The sequence below is a fragment of the Hordeum vulgare genome, chromosome 6H, assembly GCF_904849725.1.
Source record: "Hordeum vulgare subsp. vulgare chromosome 6H, MorexV3_pseudomolecules_assembly, whole genome shotgun sequence".
Lineage (NCBI taxonomy): Eukaryota > Viridiplantae > Streptophyta > Magnoliopsida > Poales > Poaceae > Hordeum > Hordeum vulgare.
Window position 1 is genome coordinate 331,026,603 of NC_058523.1, and position 8,773 is coordinate 331,035,375.

Consider the following 8,773-nt stretch of genomic DNA (forward strand, 5'->3'; position numbering starts at 1 on the left):
AGGAGCAAGAACATGGGATGATACCAGGATGATCAAAAGGGTGCTTGGGTTGTTGCTCAGCAAAGGGGTAATATCTGCCAGTCGGATATTCAGTCGTATCCGGAGGGGCGGGGCCTACCGAATAACAACCACAATTAATAGCAATCTTATGCAACAATCATGGTGCATGAACATGGCATGAAATGAGGAGTGATATGATTCAGTGTGGTCGGTAAAACCTTAGTTTCCATCTGTTTGAAACCCAAATTCAAATATTATTTGAAATGGCATATTTATCTTAATCATTTAGTTGATTTGACCTGATGTTGTTTCATAACTTTGTTTTTCATGCATGAAAGTAGCACCATTGTGTTCATTGAATTTTTCTGATCAATTTGCATATATTATTTGTCTGATTTGGAGTTATAATCAAATTTCTATGAATTTCCAAAGATTGCAATTATTCTGGAATTAGTTTTAAACATAAAGTGAGTTATTGCATCATCATGACATTAGCAGGTCCAACTTGCCGTTGAAAATCAAACCTGACCAGTGGGACCCACTGGTCAGTGACTGTGGCCAGATTCTAATTAAATCTAAATCCAAATAAGTAATTAACAGGGCTGGACCCACCTGTCAGTGTCTGATTAGGTTTTAATAAATACTTTATTTTTATTTTTATTGAACTTAATTAGTTTGAGGGTGGACCCACACGTCATAGGCATAGGGGGGCTCAGATCCACCGGCGGCGAGGTGGATCTCGCCGGCGATGAGCTCCGACGACCACAGAGACGGCGGAGTGCCTCGGGTTTGCTATTCCGGCGACCAAACGCAAGGCGGAAGGCACCAGAGGAACGGTTGGTCGATCGCGGTTCCATTTTTGCAAAGAGCAGGGGCTAAGATGGCCAGAGATAACGCCGACGACGAGCTCGGCGGCTGCCGGAGTTTGGGCTATGACGAGGTCATCGAATTCGAGTGCAAAACATGCGGGGTTGGGCTCCTAGAGCATCTACGCAACGAGCTCAAGCCAATGGTGGCTTTAGATCGACCAGCCGATCACCTGAGGGTCACAGGCGATGAGTTCCCGTGGCGGATCTCGTCGGGCTCTGGTGGAATCGGGCGCTAGAGAAAGGAATCGAGGGGGAAAATGTGGGGGAAAACTTCCTAGGCTCATTGGGATTGAGAGGTGTCGAGATCAGGCTCGGAGAAGGACTGAGGAGGCAGAACGACGGCGGTGAGCTCTGGGGATCCAAGGTTGAAGACGATGGCGTCTGGGCGTCTCAGGGCTTGAGGGCTCGCGTGGCTCTCTTAGAAGCCTCAGGGGGTCGATGCGGAGCTTTTGCGCGGCTCATGCAAGATGGAGAGGGTCTGGAGCAACGAGGAGCTCGAGCTCGAGCTCGCTCTAATGGTGACCGAGAGAGGAGAGAGCAGGGGGCCGAATGGGGGAAGGATGATCTCGGGAGGAAGTCGCGGGAGGTTATCCCCTCCTTGCCAGCGCGAAGCGGCGGCCATGTAGGCACGCAGGTGCGTGGCCGCGCCGGAGGGAGCAGCGGCCACCTCCTGCTGCCGACTGGCAGGAGGAAGAGGACAGGGGAGGAGTTGGGCAGGGCCAGGTAAGCGAGGTATAGCTCTTTTCATTTTTTTCTTTCTTTTCCAGTTTTTTGTTTTATCATTTCTGATTTACTTTATTTTATTTTTGGCTCCAAACTATTTCTAAAATAGTTTGATAAATGCTGGGGTGTTATTTGGAATATTTCCAAACACATATAGAAGTTTTAAAATTTTATGACACTTTGAATTATTTGAAATCAATATATAATTGATTTCAGTGACTTTTAAGTTTAAAATAAAATGCCAAAAGCATTTTGAAAATATATTTCACCCTTCATATTTTGTTTTCAAGAATTACCAGAAAAGATGAACTTTTATGATGGCCATTTTGGCTTCATTGATTTGTCACCTTGGTTGAATTGTTTCGATATTGAGTTGCTAGGGTTTGCTTTTGTTTTTATTTCTTTGCTTTTGATTTCATCTCATTTTCTTGGATGCAAAGGAAAGGACATGAGCACAATCTTGCTAAACTCTATTAGGGATTGAGGGATGTGACAGGTTCTTGCCAGTATTACAAGGTATAAAATTGAGTAAGACTCAGTGCCCAGCAACTGCGGAAGATAGAGAACAAATGAGTTCCATCCCTTACACTTTAGCCGTAGGTTCTATCATGTATGCAATGTTGTGCACTAGACCAGACGTCAGCTTGGCCATAAGTATGACAGGCATGTTTCAGAGTAATCCAGGAGTGGATCACTGGACGGCGGTCAAGAATATTCTGAAGTACCTGAAAAGGACTGAGGAAATGTTTCTCGTGTATGGAGGTGACAAAGAGCTCGCCGTAAAAGGTTACATCGACGCAAGTTTTGATACCGATCCAGATGACTCTAAGTCACAAACCGGATACATATTTATTCTTAATGGGGGTGCGGTAAGCTGGTGCAGTTCCAAGCAGAGCGTCATAGGATTCTACATGTGAAGCGGAGCACATGGCTGCCTCAGAGGCCGCAAAGGAGGGTGTCTCGATGAAGCAGTTCATGAGAGATCTTGGAGTTGTGCCAAGTGCACTAGATCCATTGACTCTATTATGTGACAACACTGGTGCCATTGCCTTATCAAAGGAACCAAGGTTTCACAAGAAGACCAGACACATCAAACGACGCTTCCACCTCATCCGCGACTACGTCGATGGAGAGGATGTGAATATTTACAAAGTGCACACGTATCTAAATGTAGTAGACCCGCTGACTAAACCTCTTCCACGGGCAAAACATGATCAACACCAGAACTGTATGGGTGTTCGATTTATTATAATGTAAATCGCATGGCGATGTGAGACTAGATTATTGACTCTAGTGCAAGTGGGAGACTGTTGGAAATATGCCCTAGAGGCAATGATAAATAGTTTTTATTATATTTCCTGTTTAAAGATAATCGTTTATTATCCATGCTATAATTGTATTGAATGAAAACATAGATACATGTGTGGATACATAGACACAACAATGTCCCTAGCAAGCCTCTAGTTGGCTAGCCAGTTGATCTAGGATAGTCAAGGTTTTCTGGCTATGTGCAAAGTGTTGTTGCTTGATAACTAGATCACATCATTAGGAGAATCATGTGATGGACTAGACCCAAACTATGAACATAACATACTGATCGTGTCGTTTTATTGCTATAGTTTTCTACGTGTCAAGTATTTGTTCCTATGACCATGAGATCATATAACTCACTGGCACCGGAGGAATGCCTTGTGTGTATCAAACGTCACAACTTAACTGGGTGACTATAAAGGTGCTCTATAGGTATCTCCGAAGGTGTCCGTTGAGTTAGTATGGATCAAGACTAGGATTTGTCACTCCGTGTGACAGAGTGGTATCTCGGGGCCCACTCGGTAATACAACATCACACACAAGCCTTGCAAGCAATGTGACTAAGTGTAAGTCACGCGATCTTGTATTACGGAATGAGTAAGGAGACTTGCCGATAACGAGATTGAAATAGGTATGCGGATACCGACGATCGAATCTCGGGCAAGTAACATACCGAAGGACAAAGGGAATGACATACGGGATTATATGAATCCTTGACACTGAGGTTCAACCAATAAGATCTTTGGAGAATATGTAGGATCCAATATGGGCATCCAGGTCCCGCTATTGGATATTGACCGAGGAGTACCTCGGGGCATGTCTACATAGTTCTCGAACCCGCAGGGTCTGTGCACTTAAGGTTCGATGATGTTTTAGTATAGTTCAGTTATATGTGTGGTTACCGAATGTTGTTCGGAGTCCCAGATGAGATCACAGACATCACGAGGGTTTCCGAAATGGTCGGGAGACGAAGATTGATATATAGGATGACTTCATTTGGTTACCAGAAAGTTTTCGGGCATTACCGGGAATGTACCGGGAGTGACGAATGGGTTCTGAAAGTTCACCGGGAGGGGGAAACCCTCCCAGGGGAAGCCCAAAGGACTTATGGGTGGCGCATCAGCCCTTAGTGGGCTGGTGGGACAGCCCAATAAGGCCTACTCTCCATAGAGAGAAAACCAAAGAAAAAAAAAGGTGGGAAAGAAGGGAAGGACTCCACTTTCCAATCCTAGTTGGACCAGGAGTCCTCCTCTTCCTCTTGGCCGGCGCACCTTGGGTGCTTGGACCTCAAGGCAAGTCCCTCCCCAACCTCCTATATATATTGGTGATTTAGGGCTGATTTGAGACAACTTTGCCACGTTCAACTCAGATCTAGACACCATAGTTTTACCTCTAGATCGTATTTCTGCGAAGCTCGGGCGGAGCCCTACAGGAGTAGATCCTGCACCACCACCGGAGCGCCGTCACGCTTCCGGAGACCTCATCTACTTCTATGTCTTGCTTGCTGGATCAAGAAGGCCGAGATCATCGTCGAGCTGTATGTGTGCTGAACGCGGAGGTGCCGTCCGTTTGGCACTACATCGGAGCGGATCGTGGGACGGATCGCGGGACGGTTCGCGGGGCGGATCGAGGGACGTGATGACATTCCACTACATCAACCGCGTTTCTTAATGCTTCCTGCTGTGCGATCTACAAGGGTAGGTAGATCCAAATCTCCTCTCGTAGATGGACATCACCATGCTAGGTCTTCGTGCGCGTAGGATTTTTTTGTTTCCCATGCAACGTTCCCCAACACTTCTTCCATGTTAAGTTTGGTCTACCCTAGCCACTTTTGACATTATCAGCATGCTATGGCCACCCTTTATGCATTGGAGCTTGTGGATGCCTGCGCTGGATACATGCAAACCATCTCAAACGATGTTGGACAAGCTTATCTTCCATCGGTGCTACCCCAACTCTATATTTTATATCATCACTCCAGACTCGGTCCTTCCTTGTGTGTACACACATCCATCTCAAGATGCACATCTCCGCCAAACCTAACTGTTGCACATGTTTCATTTTAGTCGACCAACACTCGGTGCCATACAACATTGCAGGTCGAACCACCGTCCTATAGAACTTGCCTTTTAGCTTTTGTGGCACTCTCTTGTCATGAAGATGCCGGAAGCTTGGCGCCATTTCATCCATCCGAGTTTGATTCGATGATTCACATATTCATCAACATCCCCATTCTTATGCAACATTTGTAAGTGCATCTAGCGCCATCCCTTGTTAGTTTTGGAGTATTGAAGACAAACGCGGTTGAGGGACTAATGTGTTTATGAGAGTTCATGAGTTAACATAGATAGAAGTCCCTAGAGATTCGGTTTAACCATCGAAGACGACCCCTAAAAATGTCCGAAGATATTGAAGATGGCCAAATACATTTGTGGTACATGAATAAAATCACTTGAAGATAATGAAACGCAAAGACGAAGTCTTTTGGTTGTTTTGTTTATTCTTTCCCGAGTCATAGGAACCACTGTACCGTTAAGTGGGGTCGATGTGATCGAAGTCAGACGCTGATGTGATGCTCAACCCAAAATACATATGTCTTCAAGTGAATACAATGCGAGGAAATATCTTCCAGAGTTGGTTGAGTCAGCATTGCTTGTAGCCCAAGTAATGTTGCTGCGTGTGTCTTTGAAATTCGACCGTCCGAACACGTGTTTGTTGTTCATTGACCCAAGGTCATTTTGGTAATATCATGACGGGTTGTCTGTTGGCTATGAATAGCCCACCCCTCCACCATATGTTGATGGTTGCTTAGAGTTAGATACAATTGTTGCTGTTATGGAGCAATCAACCTCTAAGACATTGAGAGAGAACTATCCTGTGAGGATAAATCCAAACATCTAGATCTAGAGTGTTTGAGCATTGATACGTCTCCATCGTATCTACTTTTCCAAACTCTTTTGCCCTTGTTTTGGACCCTAATTTGCATGATTTGAATGGAACTAACCCGGACTAATGCTCTTATCAGCAGAATTGCCACGGTGTTGTTTTTTGTGCAGAAATGAAAGTTCTCGCAACGTCCTGAAAATTTACGGAGAATATTTCTGGAAAATATGAAAAATACTTGCGCAAAGATCCACCGGAGGGGATGGGCCAGTGGGCCATAAGCCCTGTTGCCGCGGCCCCTGGCCGCGGCAACCAAGCTTGTGGGGCCCACGTGGGTCTGCCGGCCCCAACTCCAGCTCTATATATTCACTTTCATCCCGAAAAAAAATCAAAAGAGAAGATTTCATCGCGTTTGCGATATAGAGGCGCCGCCACATCCCGTTCTTCATCTGGAGGACAGATCTGGAGTCCGTTTTGGGCTCCAGAGAGGGGAAATCGTCGCCATCGTCATCATCAACCTTCTTCCCTCTCCAATTCCATGAAGCCCTTCATCATTCGTGAGTAATCTATTCGTAGGCTCGCTGGGTGGTGATGAGTAGGATGAGATCTATCATGTAATCGAGTTAGTTTTGATGGGGATTGATCCCTAGTATCCACTATGTTCTGAGATTGATGTTGCTACTACTTTGCCATGCTTAATGCTTGTCACTAGGGCCCGAGTGCCACGATTTCAGATCTGAAATTATTATGTTGTCACCAATATATGTGTGTTTTAGATCCGATCTTGCAAGTTGTAGTTACCTACTATGTGTTATGACCCGGCAACCCCGGAGTGACAATAACCGGAACCACACCCGGTGATGACCATAGTTTGAGGAGTTCATGTGTTCACCAAGTGCTAATGCGTTGTTCCGGTTCTTTATTAAAAGGAGAACCTTAATATCCCGTAGTATCCTTTTGGACCCCGCTACCATGGGATGGATGGACAATTGATGTCATGTAAGTTCTTTTCCCTAAGCACGTATGACGACACATGGAATGCATGCCTACATCACATTGACGAACGGGAGCTAGCCACGTATCTCTCCGTGTTAAAACTATTGCATGACGAATGTCATCCAAACGAATCACCGACCAATTGCCTACGAGTTTGTCCAGCTGCTGCTGTTACTTGTCTCGCTACTTCTGTCACTACTGCCGTTCCTTGCCACTGCTGTTACTCGTTACACTGCTGCTACCTGCTACAATACTTTTTCTCGCCTCGTCGTCGGGAAAGAATATTTCCCGTACACGGGCAACTTCTGGCGCCATTGATACAACAGTTAGGAATAGTCTACCGTCAACAGATCATTTCTCGGACCGTTGTTATCATACTACTTTGCTACTGATACTTTGCTTGCAGATACTAATCTTTCAGGTGTGGTTGAATCTGACGCATTCAACTGCTAATACTTGAGAGTATCCTTTCACTTCCTGACGGGCGAACCAACAAATTTTGGTTGAATACTCTACCCTAGAAAACTGTCGCGAACCCACGCGCTGGTGGGCCATTGCAAGACAATTGCTAATTGTTGAGAAACTGGGAGGAGTTCTGGCTTCGTTGCCAGGGAGGCATCAAGTCAGGAACATGTCAACAACATTTCCTTAGTGTCGTTGCCGGGGACTGCTAGCAGCATTTTTTCTGGCGCCGTTGCCGGGGAATGGGATTGCTATATTCTCTGAGTCACTTGGGAGTTATATTTGCTGATCACTATGAAGAATCTGAAAGATCCAAAAACCAAAGTCTTGCCCTCAACTACGAGGGGAGGTAAGGAACTGCCATCTAGCTCTGCACTTGATTCACCTTCAGTTATGAGTAAGTTTGCGACATCACCTCCTACTAGAAATCTTGATCTGTCGCCTGTGCTTGATGATGCTTATGACGCTACTGCTAGAGATGCTATGTCTGATACTGCTAGAGATGCTATGCCTGATACTGCTAGAGATGCTATGCCTGATACTGCTAGAGATGCTATGCCTGATACTGCTAGAGATGCTATGCCTGATGATGCTATGCTTGATACTGCTAGAGATACTACTTTGCGTGATGTGCCACTAGGGGTATTCCTTGATGCTCATATTGCTAGAGTTACCGCCAATGCTCGTGATGCTTGTGAAACTGCCGATACTATTGAGATAGAACCTGCTTCTGCTCCAACTAAATCTAGCTCTCCTAGATATGAATTGCCTGATATACCTGAGGGTTACGTTATGGAGGGAGAGATAGCTGAGGATTTTCTTGCGTGTAAGGATTCCTATGACGCTGAGAAATTACTTCTCAAGTGGAAGGAAAAATCTCTGAAAGCTAGGATGAAATACGACCCGAAGTTTGCCACTTCACCTATCTTTATCATCGATAAAGATTATGAATTCTCTGTCGACCCCGAGATAATCTCTCTAGTCGAATCTGATCCTTTCCACGGTTATGAGTCTGAGACGGTCGTAGCCTATCTTACCAAACTACACGATATAGCCACCCTTTTCACTAGTGAGGAGAAGATCCGCCACTACTATATCCTTAAGCTATTTCCTTTCTCTCTAAAGGATGATGCTAAAGCCTGGTTCACTTCTCTTGCTACTCAATGTGTGAGTAGTCCCTAGGATATGGTCTATTACTTCTGTGAGAAATATTTCCCTGCCCATAAGGAGCAAGCTGCCTTGCAGGAAATATACAACTTTGCTCAACTCAAAGAAGAGAGTCTCCCACAAGTTTGGGGAGGCTCATCCAGCTACAAAATGCTTTGCCTGATCACCCTCTTAAGAAGAACGAGATACTTGATATCCTCTATAACGGACTTACCGATGCTTCTAGAGACCACCTAGATAGTTGTGCCGGTTGTGTTTTCAGGGAACGAACTATAGAACAAGCTGAGATCCTACTGAATAACATCTTGATCAACGATAATGCTTGGACTATTCCCGAACCACCACCTAAGCCAACTCCGAAG